Genomic DNA, 21030 nt, shown 5'->3' on the forward strand with positions numbered 1-21030 from the left:
TTTCCATGTTTATACAGATAGCGGTGTAGACATTTCCATGTTTATAGAGATAGGCATGTAGATGTTTCCATGTTTATACAGATAGCAGTTTAGACATTTCCATGTTCATAGAGATAGCGGTGTAAATATTTCCATATTTATACAGATAGCTGTGTAGGAATTTCCATGATTATACAGGTAGAGGTGTAGATATTTCCATGTTTATGCAGACAGTGCTGTAGTTATTTCCATGTTTATGCTGATGGCGGTGTTGATATTTCCATGTTTACAGAGATGGCGTTTTAGATATTTCTATGTTTATAGAGATAACGGTGTAGATATTTCCATGCTTACAGATAGCGGTGTAGGTATTTCCATGTGTATACAGATTACACTGTAGATGTTTCCAAGTTTATACAGATGGCAGTGTAGATATTTCCATGTTTATACAGATAGCATTGTAGATATTTCCATATTTATAGAGACAGCTCTGTGGATATTTCCATGTTTATACAGATGGAACTGTAGATATTTCCATGTTTTTACAGATAGTGGTGTAGATATTTCCATGTTTATACAGATGGCTGTGTAGATATTTCCATGTGTATACAGATGGCGGTGTAGATATTTCCATGTTTATACACATGGAGATGTAGATATTTCCATGTTTATACAGATGACTGTGTAGATATTTCCATGTTTTTACAGATGGGGGTGTAGATATTTCCATATTTATAGAGATGGCAGTGTAGATATTTCCATGTTTATACAGATAATGGTGTTGATTTTTCCATGTTCATACAGATGACTGTGTAGCTATTTCCATGTTTATACAGATGACTGTGTAGATATATCCATGTTTTTACAGATGGCAGTGTAGATATTTCCATGTTTATACAGATAGCGTTGTGGCTATTTCCATGTTTATACAGATAGCTATGTAGATATTTCCATGTTTATAGAGATGGCTGTGTAGATATTTCCATGTTTATACAGATGGCTGTGTAGACATTTCCATGTTTATAGAGATAGCCATGTACATGTTTCCATGTTTATACAGATAGTACTGCAGATATATCCATGTTTATACAGATAGCGGTGTAGATATTTCTATGTTTACAGAGATAGCGGTGTAGATATTTCCATATTTGCGCATATTGCGGTGTAGATATTTCCATCTTTACACAGATAGTGGTGTACATATTTCCATGTTTACACAGATAGCTGTGAAGATATTCCCATGTTTACGCAGATAGTGTTGTAGATATTTCCATGTTTATACAGGGCACGGTGTAGATATTTCCATGTTTACAAAGATAGCGGTGTAGATATTTCTATGTTTATAGAGATAGCGCTGGGGATATTTCCATGTTTATACAGATAGCAATGTAGATGTTTCCATGTTTATACAGATAGCCATATAGATATTTCCATGTGTACACAAATGGCAGTGAGAAATTTCCATGTTTATACAGATGGAAGTGTAGATATTTCCATGTGTATAAAGATGACTGTGTAGATATTTTCATATTTTTACAGATGGCGGTGTAGATATTTCCAAGTTTATACAGATGGCAGTGTAGATATTTCCATGTTTATACAGATAGTGGTGTAGCTATTTCCATGTTTATACGGATGGCAGTGGAGATATTTCCATGTTTATAGAGATAGCCCTGTAGATATTTCCATGTTTATACAGATAGCGGGGTAGACATTTCCATGTTTATAGAGGTAGCTGTGTAGATATTTCCATATTTATACAGATAGCGGTGTGGCTATTTCCATGTTTATACAGATGGCAGTGTAGATATTTCCATGCTTATGCATATAGCGATGTAGATATTTTCATGTTTATACAGATAGCGGAGGAGATATTTCCATGTTTATAAAGATAGCGGTGGATATATTTCCATGTTTATAGAGATGGCGGTGTAGATATTTCTAAGTTTATACAGATAGCGGAGTAGATATTTACATGTTTTAGATAGCGGTGCAGATATTTCCATGTTTATAGAGATAGCGATGTAGTTATTTCCAGGGTTATACAGTTGGCTGTGAAGATATTTCCATGTGTATACAGATGGCAGTGTATATATTTCCATGTTTATACAGATGGAGTTGTAGATACTTCCATGTTTATACAGATGACTGTGTAGATATTTCCATGTTTTTACAGATGGCGGTGAAGATATTTCCATGTTTATACAGATAGGGGTGTAGATATTTCCATGTTTATAGAGATAGCGGTGGAGATATTTCCATGTTTATACAGATAGCGGTGGATATATTTCAATGGTTATAGAGATGGCGGTGTAGATATTTCGAAGTTTATATAGATAGCGGTGTAGATATTTCCATGTTTATACAGATAGCGGTGTAGATATTTCCATGTTTATACAGATAGCGTTGTAGGTATTTGCATGATTATAGAGACAGCGGTGTAGATATTTCCAGGTTTATACAGTTGTCTCTGTAGATATTTCCATGGGTATACAGATGGTAGTGCAGATATTCCCATGTTTATACAGTTGGAGGTGTAGATTCTTCCATATTTATACAGATGACTATGTAGATATTTCCATGTTTTTACAGATGACGGTGTAGATATTTCCATGTTTATACAGATAACGGTGGGGCTATTTCCATGTTTATACAGATAGCAATGTAGGTATTTCAAGGTTTATAGAGATGGCTGTGTACATATTTCCAAGTTTATACAGATGCCAGTGTAGATATTTCCATGTTTATACAGATAGTCGTGTAGATATTTCCAAGTTTATGCAGATGGCCCTGTAGATATTTCCATGCATATACAGATAGCAGTGTAGATATTTCCAAGTTTATACAAATGGAAGTGTAGATATTTCCATGTTTATTCAGATGACTGTGTAGATATTTAGATGTTTTTACAGATGGATGTGTAGATATTTCCATGTGTATACAGATGGCGGTGCAGATATTTCCATGTTTATAGAGATGGCGGTGTAGATATTTCCAAGTTTATAAAGATAGCGGTGTAGTTATTTCCATGTTTATACAGATAACGGTGTAGATATTTACATGTTTATACAGATTGCGGTGTAGGTATTTTCATGTTTATAGAGATAGTGGTGTAGATATTTCCATGTTTATACAGATGACTGTGTAGATATTTCCATGTGTATACAGATGGCAGTGTAGATATTTCCATGGTTATGCAGATGGAGGTTTAGATATTTCCATGTTTATACAGATGACTCTGTAGATATTTTCATGTTTTCACAGATGGCGGTGTAGATATTTCCATGTTTATAAAGATAACGGTGTCGCTACTTCCATGTTTTTACAGACAGCAGTGAAGATATATCCATGTTTATAGAGATACCTCTGTAGATATTTCCATGTTTATACAGATAGCGGTTTAGATATTTCCATGTTTATAAAGATGGCAGTGTAGATATTTCCATGTTTATACAGATAGTTGTGTAGATATTTTCATGTATATACAGATAGTTGTGTAGATATTTTCATGTTTATACAGATGACTGTGTAGGTATTTCCATGTTTATACAGATGGCAGTGTAGGTATTCCATGTTTACAGAGATAGCCATGTAGATATTTCCAAGTTTATACAGATAGCGCTGTTGGCATTTCCATGTGTATAGAGATAGCGGTGTAGATATTTCAATATTTATACAGATTGCGGTGTAGATATTTACATGTTTATACAGATAGCGGTGTAGATATTTCCATGTTTATACAGATAGCGTTGTAGATATTTAGATGTTTATGCAGATAGCGGTGTAGGTATTTCCATGTTTATACAGATAGCGGTGTAGATATTTCCATGTTTACACAGATAGCGGAGTACATATTTCCATGTTTACACAGATAGCTGTGTAGATATTTCGATGTTTACACAGATAGTATTGTAGGTATTTCCATGTTTATACAGATAGCGGTTTAGTTATTTCCATGTTTATAAAGATAGCGGTGTAGATATTTCCATGTTTATAGAGACAGCAGTGGAGATATTTCCATGTTTATACAGATAGCGATGTAGATATTTCCATGTTTATACAGAGAGCTATGTAGGTATTTCCATGTATATACAGATAGCACTGTAGATCTTTCCATGTTTATAGAGATAGCAGTGTAGATATTTCCATGTTTATACAGATAGCTATGGAGATATTTCCTTGTTTATACAGATAGCGGTGGAGATATTTCCATGTTTATACAAATCGTGGTGTATATATTTCCATGTTAATACAGATAGCGGTATAGATATTTCCATGTTTGTACAGATAACGGGGTAGATATTACCATGTTTACAGAGATAGCGGTGTAGATATTTTGATATTTGCACAGATTGAGGTGTAGATATTTTCATCTTTACACAGTTAGCGGTGTACATATTTCCATGTTTACACAGATAGCTGTGTAGATTTTTCCATATTTACACAGATATTGTTGTAGCTATTTCCATGTTTGTACAGATAGCGGTGTAGATATTTCCATGTTTATAAAGAGAGCGGTGTAGATATTTCAATGTTTATACAGATAGCCGTGGAGACATTTCCACGTTTATGCAGTTAGAGATGTGGATATTTCCATGTTTATACACATAGCAGTTTAGATATTTCATGTTAGTACAGAAAGCGGTGTAGGTATTTCCATGTTTATAGAGATAGCGGTGTAGATATTTCCATGTTTTTACAGAGGGCAGTGTAGATATTTCCATGTTTATAGAGATGACATTGTAGATATTTCCATGTTTTTACTGATGGCGGTGTAGATATGTCCATGTTTACACAGATAGCTGTGTGGCTATTTCCAAGTTTATAAAGATAGCGGTGTAGATATTTCCATGTTTATACAGATAGCGGTGTAAATATTTCCATGTTTATACAGATTGCGGTGTAGGTATTTCCATGTTTATAGAGATAGCGGTGTAGATATTTCCATGCTTATACAGATAGCGGTGTAGGTATTTCCATGTGTATACAGATTACAGTGTAGATATTTCCATGTTTATATAGATGGCAGTGTAGATGTTTCCATGTTTATACAGATAGCATTGTAGTTATTTCCATCTTTATAGAGACAGCTGTGTGGATATTTCCATGTTTATACAGATGGCAGTGTAGATATTTCCATGTTTTTACAGATAGTGGTGTAGATATTTCCATGTTTATACAGATGTCTGTGTAAGTATTCCCATGTTCATAAAGGTGGCGGTGTAGATATTTCCATGTTTATAGAGATAGCCATGTATATATTTCCATGTTTATACAGATAGCGGTGTAGACATTTCCATGTTTATAGAGATAGGCATGTAGATGTTTCCATGTTTATACAGATAGCAGTTTAGACATTTCCATGTTCATAGAGATAGCGGTGTAAATATTTCCATATTTATACAGATAGCTGTGTAGGAATTTCCAGGATTATACAGGTAGAGGTGTAGATATTTCCATGTTTATGCAGACAGTGCTGTAGTTATTTCCATGTTTATGCTGATGGCGGTGTTGATATTTCCATGTTTATAGAGATAGCCATGTACATGTTTCCATGTTTATACAGATAGTAGTGCAGATATATCCATGTTTATACAGATAGCGGTGTAGATATTTCTATGTTTACAGAGATAGCGGTGTAGATATTTCCATATTTGCGCATATTGCGGTGTAGATATTTCCATCTTTACACAGATAGTGGTGTACATATTTCCATGTTTACACAGATAGCTGTGAAGATATTCCCATGTTTACACAGATAGTGTTGTAGATATTTCCATGTTTATACAGGGCACGGTGTAGATATTTCCATGTTTACAAAGATAGCGGTGTAGATATTTCTATGTTTATAGAGATAGCGCTGGGGATATTTCCATGTTTATACAGATAGCAATGTAGATATTTCCATGTTTATACAGATAGCCATATAGATATTTCCATGTGTACACAAATGGCAGTGTAGAAATTTCCATGTTTATACAGATGGAAGTGTAGATATTTCCATGTGTATACAGATGACTGTGTAGATATTTTCATATTTTTACAGATGGCGGTGTAGTTATTTCCAAGTTTATACAGATAGCGGTGTGGCTATTGCCATGTTTTTACAGATAGCAGTGTAGATATTTCCATGTTTATGGAGATAGCGGTGTACATATTTCCATGTTTATACATAGAGAGGTGTAGATATTTTCATGTTTATAAAGATAGCGGTGTACATATATCCATGTTTATAGAGATAGCGGTGGAGATATATCCATGTTTATACATATTGCAATGTAGATATTTCAATGTTTATACAGATAGCGGTGTAGATATTTCCATGTTTATACAGATAGCGGTGGATATATTTCCATCTTTATGCAGATGGCGGTGTAGATATTTCCAAGTCTATACAGATAGCGGTGTAGATATTTCCATGTTTATACAGATAGTAGTGTAGTTATTTCCATGTTTGTACAGATTGCGGTGTAGTTATTTGCAGGATTATACAGATGGCGGTGTAGTTATTTCCATGTTTATACAGATAGCGGTGTAGACAATTCCATGTATATAGAAATAGCGGTGTAGCTATTTCCATATTTATACAGATAGAGGTGTAGCTATTTGCATATTTATTCAGATAGCGGTGTAGATATTTCCATGTTTATACAGATAGCGGTGTAGATATTTCCATGTTTATACAGATAGCGGTGGAGATGTTTCCATGTTTACAGAGATAGCGGTGTAGATATTTCCATATTTACACAGATTGCAGTGCAGATATTTCCAACTTTACACAGATACCGGTGTACATATTTCCATGTTTACACAGATAGCTGTGAAGATATTTCCATGTTTATACGGATAGCAGTTTAGATATTTAGACATTTACAGAGATAGCGGTGTAGATATTTCCATGTTTACAGAGATAGCGGTGTAGATATTTCCATATTTGCACAGATTGCGGTGTAGATATTTGCATCTTTACACAGATAGCGGCGTACATATTTCCAAGCTTACACAGATAGCTGTGTAGATATTTCCATGTTAACACAGATAGTGTTTCAGCTATTTCCAAGTTTATACAGATAGGGGCATAGATATTTCCATGTTTATAAAGATAGCGGTGTAGATATTTCCATGTTTATAGAGATAGCGGTGGAGGTATTTCCATGTTTATAGAGATAGCGATGTAGATATTTCCATGTTTATACAGATAGCGGTGTAGATATTTCCATGTTTATGCAGATAGCGGTGCACATATTTCCATGTTTATACAGATAGCGGTGTACATATTTCCATATTTATACAGATAGCGGTGGAGATATTTTCATGTTTATATAGATAGCGGTGGAGGTATTTCCATGTTTATTCAAATGGCAGTGTAGATATTTCCAACTTTATACAGATAGCGGTGTAGATATTTCCATCTTTATACTGATAGCGGTGTAGATATTTCCAAGTTTATACAAATTGCAGTGTAGGTATTTCCATGTTTATAGAGAAAGCGGTGTAGATATTTCAATGTTTATACAGATGACTATGTAGGTATTTCCATGTTTATACATATGGCGGTGTAGATACTTCCATGTTTATAGACATAGCCATGTAGATATTTTCATAGTTATACTGATAGCTGTGTAGACATTTCGATGTTTATAGAGATAGCGGTGTAGATATTTCCATATTTATAGAGATAGCGGTGTAGATAGTTCCATGTTTATACTGAAAACGGTGTAGACTTTTCCATGTTTATATAGATTGTGGTGTAAGTATTTCCTTGTTTATATAGATAGCTGTGTAGATATTTCCATGTTTATAGAGATAGCCATGTAGATATTTTCAAGTTTATACAGATAGCGGTGTAGACATTTCCATGTTTATAGAGATAGCAGTGTAGATATTTCCATATTTATACAGATGGCGGTGTAGATATTTCCATGTTTATACAAATAGCGGTGTAGATATTTCCGTGTTTATAAAGATAGTGGTGTAGATATTTCCATGTTTATACAGAGAACGGTGTAGATATTTTCATGTTTATAAAGATAGCGGTGTAGATATATCCATTTTTATAGAGAAAGCGGTGGAGATATATCCATGTTTATACATATTGCAATGTAGATATTTCCATGTTTATACAGATAGCGGTGTAGATATTTCCATGTTTATACAGATAGCGGTGGAGATATTTCGATCTTTATACAGATGGCAGTGTAGATATTTCCAAGTCTATACAGATAGCGGTGTAGATATTTCCATGTTTATACAGATAGCGGTGTAGATATTTCCATGTTTATACAGATAGCGGTGTAGATATTTCCATGTTTATACAGATAGCGGTGGAGATATTTCCATGTTTACAGAGATAGCGGTGTAGATATTTCCATATTTACACAGATTGCAGTGTAGATATTTCCAAATTTACACAGATACCGGTGTACATATTTCCATGTTTACACAGATAGCTGTGTAGATATTTCCATGTTTATACGGATAGCAGTGTAGATATTTAGACAATTACAGAGATAGCGGTGTAGATATTTCCATGTTTACAGAGATAGCGGTGTAGATATTTCCATATTTGCACAGATTGCGGTGTAGATATTTGCATCTTTACACAGATAGCGGCGTACATATTTCCATGCTTACACAGATAGCTGTGTAGATATTTCCATGTTAACACAGATAGTGTTGTAGATATTTCCACGTTTATACAGATAGTGGCATAGATAGTTCCATGTTTATAAAGATAGCGGTGTAGATATTTCCATGTTTGTAGAGATAACGTTGGAGGTATTTCCATGTTTATACAGATAGCGATGTAGATATTTCCATGTTTATACAGATAGCGGTGTAGATATTTCCATGTTTATACAGATAGCGGTGGAGATATTTCCATCTTTATGCAGATGGCGGTGTAGATATTTCCAAGTCTATACAGATAGCGGTGTAGATATTTCCATGTTTATACAGATAGTAGTGTAGTTATTTCCAGGTCTGTACAGATTTCGGTGTAGATATTTGCAGGATTATACAGATGGCGGTGTAGTTATTTCCATGTTTATACAGATTGCGGTGTTGGTACTTCCAGGTTTATAGAGACAGCGGTGTAGATATTTCCATGTTTATACTGATGGCTGTGTAGATATTTCCATGTGTATACAGATGGCATTGTAGATATTTCCATGTTTATGCAGATGGAGGTGAAGATATTTCCATGTTTATACAGATGACTGTGTAGATATTTTCATGTTTTTACAGATGGTGGTGTAGATATTTCCATGTATATGCAGATAGCATTGTAGATATTTCCATGTTTATACAGATAGCGGTGTAGATATTTCCATGTTTATACTTATAGCGGTGTAGATATTTGCATGTTTATGGAGACAGCTGTGTAGATATTTCCATGTTTATACAGAAAATGGTGTAGATATTTCCATGTTTATACATGTAGAGGTGCAGATATTTCCATGTTTATGCAGATCTCTGTGTAGATATTTCCATCTTTCTAGAGATGACATTGTAGATGTTTCTATGTTTATAGAGATGGCAGTGTAGATATTTCCATGTTTATACAGATGGCGGTGTAGTGATTTCCATGTGTATGCTGATGGCGGTGTAGATATTTCCATGTTTACAGAGATGGCGTTTTAGATATTTCTATGTTTATAGAGATAGCGGTGTAGATAATTCCATGTTTATGCACATAGCTGTGTAGGTATTTCCATGTTTATACAGTTAGCGGTGTAGATATTTCCATGTTAATACAGATAGCAGTGTAGATATTTCCATGTTTATACCAATAGTGGTGTAGATATTTCCATGTTTATGCAATTGACTGTGTAGGTATTTCCATGTTTATACAGACGGCGGTGTAGATATTTCCATGTTTATAGAGATAGCCATGTAGATATTTCCATGTTTATACAACTAGCGGTGTAGATATTTCCATGTTTATACAGATAGCGGTGTAGATATTTCCATGTTTGCACAGATTGTGGTGTAGGTATTACCATGTTTATACAGATAGCGGTATAGATATTTCTATGTTTACAGAGATATCGGTGTAGATATTTCCATGTTTATACTGATGGCTGTGTAGATATTTCCATGTGTACACAGATGGCGGTGTAGATATTTCCATGTTTATACACATGGAGATGCAGATATTTCCATGTGTATACAGATGACTGTGTAGATATTTCCATGTTTTTACAGATGGCGGTGTAGATATTTCCATGTTTATACAGATAGCGGTGTGGCTATTTCCATGTTTATACAGATAGCTGTGTAGATATTTCCATGTTTGTAGAGACGGCTGTGTAGATATTTCCATGTTTATACAGATGGCTGTGTAGATATTTCCATGTGTATACAGATTGCAGTGTAGGTGTTTCCATGTTTATACAGATAGTGGTGTTGATTTTTCCATGTTCATACAGATGGCTGTGTAGGTAATTCCATGTTTATACACATGGCGTTGTAGATATTTCCATGTTTATAGAGATAGCCATGTAGATATTTCCATGTTTATACAGATAGCAGTGCAGATATTTCCATGTTTATACAGATAGCGGTGTAGATATTTCTATGTTTACAGAGATAGCGGTGTAGATATTTCCATATTTGCGCATAATGCAGTGTAGATATTTACATTTTTACACAGATATTGGTGTACATATTTTCATGTTTACACAGGTAGCTGTGAACATATTCCCATGTTTACACAGATAGTGTTGTAGATATTTCCATGTTTATACAGGTAGCGGTTTAGATATTTCCATGTTTACAAAGATAGCGGTGTAGATATTTCCATGTTTATAGAGATAGCGCTGGGGATATTTCCATGTTTATACAGATAGCGATGTAGATATTTCCATGTTTATACAGATAGCGGTATAGATATTTCCATGTTTACACAGATAGCCGTGGAGATATTTCCATGTTTACACTGATTGTGGTGAAGATATTTCAATGTTTATACAGATCGTGGTGGAGATATTTCCACGTTTATACAGATAGCGGTGGGGATATTTCCATGTTTATACAGATGGCGGTGTAGATATTTCCAAGTTTGTAAAGATAGCGGTGTATATATTTCCATGTTTATACACATAGCGGTGTAGATATTTCCATGTTTATACAGATTGCGGTGCAGGTTTTTCCATGTTTATAGAGATAGCGGTGTAGACATTTTGATGCTTATACAGATGGCTGAGTAGATATTTCCACGTGTATACTGATGGCATTGTAGATATTTCCATGTTTATACAGATGACTGTGTATATATTTTCATGTTTTTACACATGGCGGTGTAGATATTTCCATGTTTATACAGATAGCGGTGTCGCTATTTCTATTTTTATACAGACAGCAATGTAGATATTTCCATGTTTATAGAGATAGCTGTGTAGATATTTCCATGTTTGTAAAAATAGCAGTGTAGATATTTCCCTGTTTATACAGATGGCAGTGTAGTTATTTCCATGTTTATACAGATAGTGGTGTAGATGTTTCCATGTTTATACAGACGACTGTGTAGGTGTTCCCATGTTTATACAGATGGTGGTGTAGATATTTCCATGTTTATAGAGATAGCCATGTAGATATTTCCATGTTTATAAAGATAGCGGTGTAGGCATTTTCATGTTTATTGAGATAGCTTTGTAGGTATCTCAATATTTATAGAGATAGCGGTGTAGATATTTCCATGTTTATGCAGATAGTTGTGTAGATATATCCATGTTTATACAGATAGCGGTGTAGATATTTCCATGTTTATACATATAGAGGTGTAGATATTTCCATGTTTAAACAGATAACGGTGTAGATATTTCCATGTTAATACAGATTGCGGTGTAGTTATTTCCATGTTTATAGAGATAGCGGTGTAGATATTTCCATGCTTATACAGATATCGGTGTAGGTATTTCCATGTGTATACGGATGGCAGTGTAGATATTTCCATGTTTATACAGATGGCAGTGTAGATATTTCCATGTTTATGGAGACAGCAGTGTAGATATTTCCATGTTTATAAAGAAAATGGTGTAGATATTTCCATCTTTCTAGAGATGACATTGTAGATGTTTCTATGTTTATAGAGATGGCAGTGTAGATATTTCCATGTTTATGCACATGGTGGTGTTGTGATTTCCATGTATATGCTGATGGCGGTGTAGATATTTCCATGTTTACAGAGATGGCGTTTTAGATATTTCTATGTTTATAGAGAGAGCGGTGTAGATAATTCCATGTTTATACACATAGCGGTGTAGGTATTTCCATGTTTATACAGATAGCGGTGTAGATATTTCCATGTTTATACAGATAGTGGTGTAGATATTTCCATGTTTATACAAATAGTGGTGTAGATATTTCCGTGTTTATGCAATTGACTGTGTAGGTATTTCCATGTTTATACAGATGGCGGTGTAGGTATTTCCATGTTTATAGAGATAGCCATGTAGATATTTCCATGATTATACAGCTAGTATTGTACATATTTCCATGTTTATACAGATAGCGGTGTAGATATTTCCATGTTTACAAAGATAGCGTTGTAGATATTTCCATGTTTATACAGATAGCGCTGGGGATATTTCCATGTTTACACAGATAGTGATGTAAATATTTCCATGTTTATACAGATAGCGGTATAGATATTTCCATGTTTACAAAGCTAGCCGTGGAGATATTTCCATGTTTACACTGATAGCTGTGAAGATACTTCAATGTTTATACAGATCGTGGTGGAGATATTTCCACATTTATACAGATAGCGGTCGGGATATTTCCATGTTTATACAGATGGCGGTGTAGATATTTCCAAGTTTATAAAGATAGCGTTGTATATATTTCCATGTTTATACACGTAGCGGTGTAGATATTTCCATGTTTATACAGATTGCGGTGCAGGTATTTCCATGTTTATAGAGATAGCGGTGTAGACATTTCCATGTTTATACAGATGGCTGTGTAGATATTTCAATGTTTATACAGATGGCAGTGTGGATATTTCCATGTTTATACAGATGACTGTGAAGATATTTTCATTTTTTTACACATGGCGGTGTAGATATTTCCATGTTTATACAGATAGTGATGTCGCTATTTCTATGTTTATACAGACAGCAGTGTTGCTATTTCCATGTTTATAGAGATAGTTGTGTAGATATTTCCATGTTTATAGGGATAGCCATGTAGATATTTCCATGTTTATAAAGATAGCGGTGTAGGCATTTCCATGTTTATAGAGATAGCGTTTTAGGTATTTCAATATTTATAAAGATAGCAGAGTAGATATTTCCAAGTTTATACAGGTAGCGGTGTAGAGATTTCCATGTATATACTTATAGCGTTGTAGACATTTCCATGTTTATAAAGATCGTGGTGTAGGTATTTCCTTGTTTATACAGATAGCGGTGTAGATATTTCCATGTTTATACACATAACGGGGTAGATATTTCCATGTATACAGGGATAGCGGTGTAGATATTTTGATATTTGCAGAGATTACGGTGTTCATGTTTTCATCTTTCACAGATAGCGTTGTATATATTTCAATGTTTTCCTACACAGATAACTGTGTAGGTATTTCCAGGTTTACACAGATATTGTTGTATATATTTCCGTGTTTATACAGATAGTGGTGTAGAAATTTCTATGTTTATAGAGATAGCGGTGGATATATTTCCATGTTTATACATATAGCGGTGGAGATATTTCCATGTTTATACAGATAGCGATGTAGATATTTCCATGTTTATACAGATAGCGGTGTAGATATTTCCATGTTTATACAGATAGTGGTGTAGATATTTCCATGTTTATACAGATAGCGGTGCAGACAATTTCATGTATATAGAGATAGTGGTGTAGATATTTCCATATTTAAACAGACAGCGGTGTAGATATTTCCATCTTTACACAGATAGCGGTGTAGATATTTCCATGTTTATACAGATTGCGGTGTAGGTATTTCCATGTTTATATTGAGAGCGGTGTAGGTATTTCCATGTTTATACAGATGGCAGTGTACATATTTCCATGTTTATACAGATGGCAGTGAAGATATTTCCAAGTTTTTACAGATGGCGGTGTAGATATTTCCATGTTTATACAGATGGCGTTGTAGATTGTTCTATGATTATGGAGATAGCGGTGTAGATATTTTCATGTTTATAGAGATGGCCGTGTAGATATTTCCATGTTTATAGAGATAGCAGTGTAGATATTTCCATGTTTATACAGAAGGCTGTGAAGATATTTCCATGTGTATACAGAAGGCAGTGTAGATATGTCCATGTTTATAGAGATGGTGGTGTAGATATTTCCATGTTTCTACAGAGGAGTGTGTAGATATTTCCATGTTCATACTGATGGTGGTGTAGATATTTCCGTGTTTATAGAGATAGCACAGTAGATATTTCCATGTTTATACCGATTTCGGTGTGGCTATTTCCATGTTCATACTGATAGCGGTGTAGATATTTCCATGTTTATATGGATGGCTTTGTAGATATTTCCATGTTTATACAGATGGCAGTGTAGATATTTCCATGTTTATACAGACGGTGGTGTAGATATTTCCATGTTTATACAGATAACCGTGTAGATATCTCCATGTTTATACAGATAGCGGTGTAGACATGTCCATGTTTATAGAGATAGCGGTGTAGATATTTCCATATATATACAGATAGTGGTGTAATTATTTCCATATTTGTACAGATAGCTGTGAGGATGTTTCCATGTTTATTCAGATGGCGGTGTAGATATTTCCATGATTATACAGATAGCGGTGTGGCTATTTCCATGTTTATACAGATGGCAGTGTAGATATTTCCATGTTTTTACAGATAGTGGTGTAGATATTTCCATGTTTATGAAGATAGTGGTGTAGATATTTCCATGTTGATAGGGATAGCGGTGGATATATTTCCATGTATACACATATAGCGGTGGAGATATTTCCATGTTTATACAGACAGCGGTGTAGGTATTTCCATGTTTACACAGATCGCGGTGTAGATATTTCCATGTATATACAGATGACTGTGTAGATATTTCCATGTTTATAGAGATGGCGGTGTAGATATTTCCATATTTATAGAGATAGCCTTGTGAATATTTCCATGTTTATACAGATAGCGCTGTAGATATTTCCATGTTTATACAGACAGTGGTGCAGAGAATTCCATGTTTATAGAGATAGCGTTGTAGTTATTTCCATCTTTGCACAGATTGCGGTGTAGATATTTCCAACTTTACACAGTGAGTGGTGTAGATATTTCCATGTTTACACAGATAGCTGTTTAGATATTTCCATGTTTACACAGATAGCATTGTAGTTATTTCCAAGTTTATACAGAGAGCAGTGAAGATATTTCCATGTTTATACAGATAGCAGTGTAGATTTTTCCATGTCTAAACAGATATCGGTGGAGGTATTTCCATGTTTATACAGATAGAAGTGTGGATATTTCCATGTCTATACAGATAGCGGTGTAGGTATTTCCATGTTTATACAGATAGCACTGTTGATATTTCATATATTTGCAAAGATTGCAGTGTAGATATTTCCATCTTTACACAGATAGCGGTGTACATATTTCCATGCTTTCACAGATAGCGGTGAAGATATTTCCATGTTAACACAGATAGTTTCGTAGATATTTCCATGTTTATAGAGATAGGGGTGTAGATATTTCCATATTTAGAAAGATCGTGGTGTAGATATTTCCATATTTATAGAGATAGCGGTGTAGATATTACCATGTTTATACAGATATTGTTGTAGATTTTCCATGTTTATACAGATAGCGGTGTAAATATTTCCATGTTTATACAGATAGCGGTGTAGATATTTCCATGTTTATACTAATAGCGGTGGAGCTATTTCCATATTTATACAGATAGCGGTGGAGATATTTCCATCTTTATGCAGATGGCGGTGCAGATATTTCCAAGTTTATACAGAGAGCGGTGTCGGTAGTTCCATGTTTATGCAGATAGCTGTGTAGTTATTTCCATGTTTATACAGATTGCGGTGTTGGTACTTCCAGGTTTATAGAGACAGCGGTGTAGATATTTCCATGTTTATACAGATGGCTGTGTAGATATTTCCATGTGTATACAGATGGCATTGCAGATATTTCCATGTTTATGCAGATGGAGGTGAAGATATTTCCATGTTTATACAGATGACTGTGTAGATATTTTCATGTTTTTACAGATGGCGGTGTAGATATTTCCATGTATATGTAGATAGCATTGTAGATATTTCCATGTTTATACAGATAGCGGTGTAGATATTTCCATGTTTATACATATAGCGGTGTAGATATTTCCATGTTTATGGAGACAGCTGTGTAGATATTTCCATGTTTATACAGAAAATGGTGCAGATATTTCCATGTTTATACATGTAGAGGTGCAGATATTTCCATGTTTATGCAGATCTCTGTGTAGATATTTCCATCTTTCTAGAGATGACATTGTAGATGTTTCTATGTTTATAGAGATGGCAGTGTAGATATTTCCATGTTTATACAGATGGTGGTGTAGTGATTTCCATGTGTATGCTGATGGCGGTGTAGATATTTCCATGTTTACAGAGATGGCGTTTTAGATATTTCTATGTTTATAGAGATAGCGGTGTAGATAATTCCATGTTTATGCACATAGTGGTGTAGGTATTTCCATGTTTATACAGATAGCAGTGTAGATATTTCCATGTTAATACAGATAGCGGTGTAGATATTTCCATGTTTATACAAATAGTGGTGTAGATATTTCCACGTTTATGCAATTGACTGTGTAGGTATTTCCATGTTTATACAGACGGCGGTGTAGATATTTCCATGTTTATAGAGATAGCCATGTAGATATTTCCATGTTTATACTGCTAGCGGTGTAGATATTTCCACGTTTATACAGATAGCGGTGTAGATATTTCCATGTTTGTACAGATTGTGTTGTAGGTATTACCATGTTTATACAGATAGCGGTGTAGATATTTCTATGTTTACAGAGATAGCGGTGTAGATATTTCCATGTTTATACAGATGGCTGTGTAGATATTTCCATGTGTATACAGATGGCGGTGTAGATATTTCCATGTTTATACACATGGAGATGCAGATATTTCCATGTTTATACAGATGACTGTGTAGGTATTTCCATGTTTATACAGATAGCGGTGTGGCTATTTCCATGTTCATACAGATAGCTGTGTAGATATTTCCATGTTTATAGAGATGGCTGTGTAGATATTTCCATGTTTATACAGATGGCTGTGTAGATATTTCCATGTGTATACAGATGGCAGTGTAGGTGTTTCCATGTTTATGCAGATATTGGTGTTGATTTTTCCATGTTCCTACAGATGGCTGTGTAGGTACTTCCATGTTTAAACAGATGGCGTTGTAGATATTTCCATGTTTATAGAGATAGCCATGTAGATATTTCCATGTTTATACAGATAGCAGTGCAGATATTTCCATGTTTATACAGATAGCGGTGTAGATATTTCTATGTTTACAGAGATAGCGGTGTAGATATTTCCATATTTGCGCATAATGCGGTGTAGATATTTACATTTTTACACAGATAGTGGTGTACATATTTTCATGTTTACAAAGGTAGCTGTGAAGATATTCCCATGTTTTCACAGATAGTGTTGTAGATATTTCCATGTTTATACAGGTAGCGGTATAGATATTTCCATGCTTACAAAGATAGCGGTGTAGATATTTCCATGTTTATAGAGATAGCGCTGGGGATAGTTCCATGTTTATACAGATAGCGATGTAGATATTTCCATGTTTATACAGATAGCGGTATAGATATTTCCATGTTTACACAGATAGCCGTGGAGATATTTCCATGTTTACACTGATTGCGGTGAAGATATTTCAATGTTTATAGAGATCGTGGTGGAGATATTTCCACGTTTATACAGATAGCGGTGGGGATATTTCCATGTTTATACAGATGGCGGTGTAGATATTTCCAAGTTTCTAAAGATAGCGGTGTATATATTTCCATGTTTATACACATAGCGGTGTAGATATTTCCATGTTTATACAGATTGCGGTGCAGGTTTTTCCATGTTTATAGAGATAGCAGTGAAGACATTTCGATGTTTATACAGATGGCTGAGTAGATATTTCCATGTGTATACTGATGGCATTGTAGATATTTCCATGTTTATACAGATGACTGTGTAGATATTTTCATGTTTTTACACATGGCGGTGTAGATATTTCCATGTTTATACAGATAGCGGTGTCGCTATTTCTATTTTTATACAGACAGCAGTGTAGATATTTCCATGTTTATAGAGATAGCTGTGTAGATATTTCCATGTTTGTAAAAATAGCGGTGTAGATATTTCCCTGTTCATACAGATGGCAGTGTAGTTATTTCCATGTTTATACAGATAGAAGTGTGGATATTTCCATGTCTATACAGATAGTGGTGTAGGTATTTCCATGTTTACAGAGATAGCAGTGTAGATATTTCATATATTTGCAAAGATTGCAGTGTAGATATTTCCATCTTTACACAGATAGCCGTGTACATATTTCCATGCTTTCACAGATAGCGGTGAAGATATTTCCATGTTAACACAGATAGTTTTGTAGATATTTCCAAGTTTATAGAGATAGTTGTGTAGATATTTCCATATTTATAAAGATCGTGATGTAGATATCTCCATATTTATAGAGATAGCGGTGTAGATATTACCATGTTTATACAGATATTGTTGTAGATTTTCCATGTTTATACAGATAGCGGTGTAAATATTTCCATGTTTATACAGATAGCGGTGTAGATATTTGCATATTTATACAAATAGCGGTGGAGCTATTTCCATATTTATACAGATAGCGGTGGAAATATTTCCATCTTTATGCAGATGGCGGTGTAGATATTTCCAAGTTTATACAGATAGCGGTGTAGATATTTCCATGTTTATGCAGATAGCTGTGTAGATATTTCCATGTTTATACAGATTGCGGTGTAGGTAGTTCCAGGTTTATAGAGATAGCAGTGTAGATATTTCAATATTTATACAAATGGCTGTGTAGATATTTCCATGTGTATACAGATGTCAGTGTAGATATTTCCATGTGTATACAGATGGCAGTGTAGATATTTCCATGTTTATACAGATGGAGGTGAAGATATTTCCATGTTTATACAGATGGCAGTGTAGATATTTCCATGTTTATACAGATTGTGGTGTAGATATATCCATGATTATACAGATGACTGTGCAGGTATTTCCATGTTTATATAGATGGCGGTGGAGATATTTCCATGTTTATAGAAATAGCCATGTAGATATTTCCATGTTTATACAGATTGTGGTGTAGACATTTCCATGTTTGAGGAGATAGCGATGTAGATATTTCCATATTTATACAGATAGCGGTGTAGATATTTCCATGTTTATACAGATAGCGGTGTAAATATTTCATGTTTATTCAGATAGTGGTTTAGACAATTCCATGTATATAGCGATAGCGGGGTAGATATTTCCATATTTACAGAGATATCGGTGTAGTTACTTCCATGTTTATAGAGATAGCGGTGTAGATAATTCCATGTTTATGCAGATGTCAGTGTAGGTATTTCCATGTGTATACAGATGGCAGTGTAGATATTTGCATGTTTATACAGATGGAGCTGTAGATATTTCCATTCTTATACAGATGACTGTGTAGATATTTTCATGTTTTTACAGATGGCGGTGTAGGTATTTCCATGTTTATGCAGACTACGTTGTAGATGTTTCCATGTTTATAGAGATAGCGGTGTAGATATCTACATGTTTATACAGATGGCTGTGTAGTTATTTTCATGTTTATACAGATGGCAGTGTAGATATTTCTATATTTATACAGATGGAGTTGTAGATATTTCCATGTTTATACAGATGACTGTGTAGATATTTCAATGTTTATACAGATAGTGGTGTAGACATTTCCATGTTTATAGAGATAGCGGTGTAGATATTTCCTTATTTATACCGATATCGGTGTAGATATTTCCATGTTTATACAGATAGCGGTGTTGATATTTCCATGTTTATACAGATAGCGGTGTAGATATTTCCTTGTTTATACAGATAGCGGTTTAGATATTTCCATGTTTACAGAGAAAGCCGTGTAGATATTTCCATATTTACACAGATTGTGGTGAAGATATTTCCATGGTTACACAGATAGCGGTGTACATAATTCCATGTTTACACAGATAGCGGTGTAGATATTTCCATGTTAAAACATCTAGTGTTGTAGATAATTCCATGTTTATAGAGACAGCGGTGTAGATATTTCCATGTTTATACAGATAGCGGTGTAGATATTTCCATGTTTATACAGAGAGTGTTGTAGATATTTCCATGTTTTTACAGATGGCGGTGTAGATAATTCCATGTTTATACAGATAGCGGTGTAGACCTTTCCATGTTTATAGAGATATCAGTGAAGGTATTTCCATGTTTATAGAGATAGCCATGTAGATATTTCCATGTTTATACAGATCGTGGTGTAGACATTTCCATGTTCATAGAGATAGCATTGTAGATATTTCCATATTTATACAGATAGCTGTGTTGATATTTCCATGTTTATACAGATAGCGGTGGAGATGTTTCCATGTTTATACAGATGGCGGTGTAGATATTTCCAAGTTTATAGAGATAGCGGTGTTTTTATTTCCATGTTTATACAGATAGCAGTATAGATATTTCCAAGTTTATAGAGATGGCGCTGTAGGCATTTCCATGTTTATAGAGAAAGAGGTGTAGATATTTCCATGTTCATAGAGATGGCAGTGTAGATATTTCCATGTTTATACAGATGGCATTGTAGATATTTCCATGTTTATATAGATGGAGGTGTAGATATTTCCATGTTTATACAGATTACAGTATAGATATTTCCATGTTATTACAGATGGTGGTGTAGATATATCCATGTTTATGCAGATAACGGAGTGGCTATTTTCATGTTTATACAGATAGCAGTGTAGATATTTCCAAGTTTA

This window comes from Pan paniscus, chromosome 20 (assembly GCF_029289425.2).
Source record: "Pan paniscus chromosome 20, NHGRI_mPanPan1-v2.0_pri, whole genome shotgun sequence".
Classification (NCBI taxonomy): domain Eukaryota; kingdom Metazoa; phylum Chordata; class Mammalia; order Primates; family Hominidae; genus Pan; species Pan paniscus.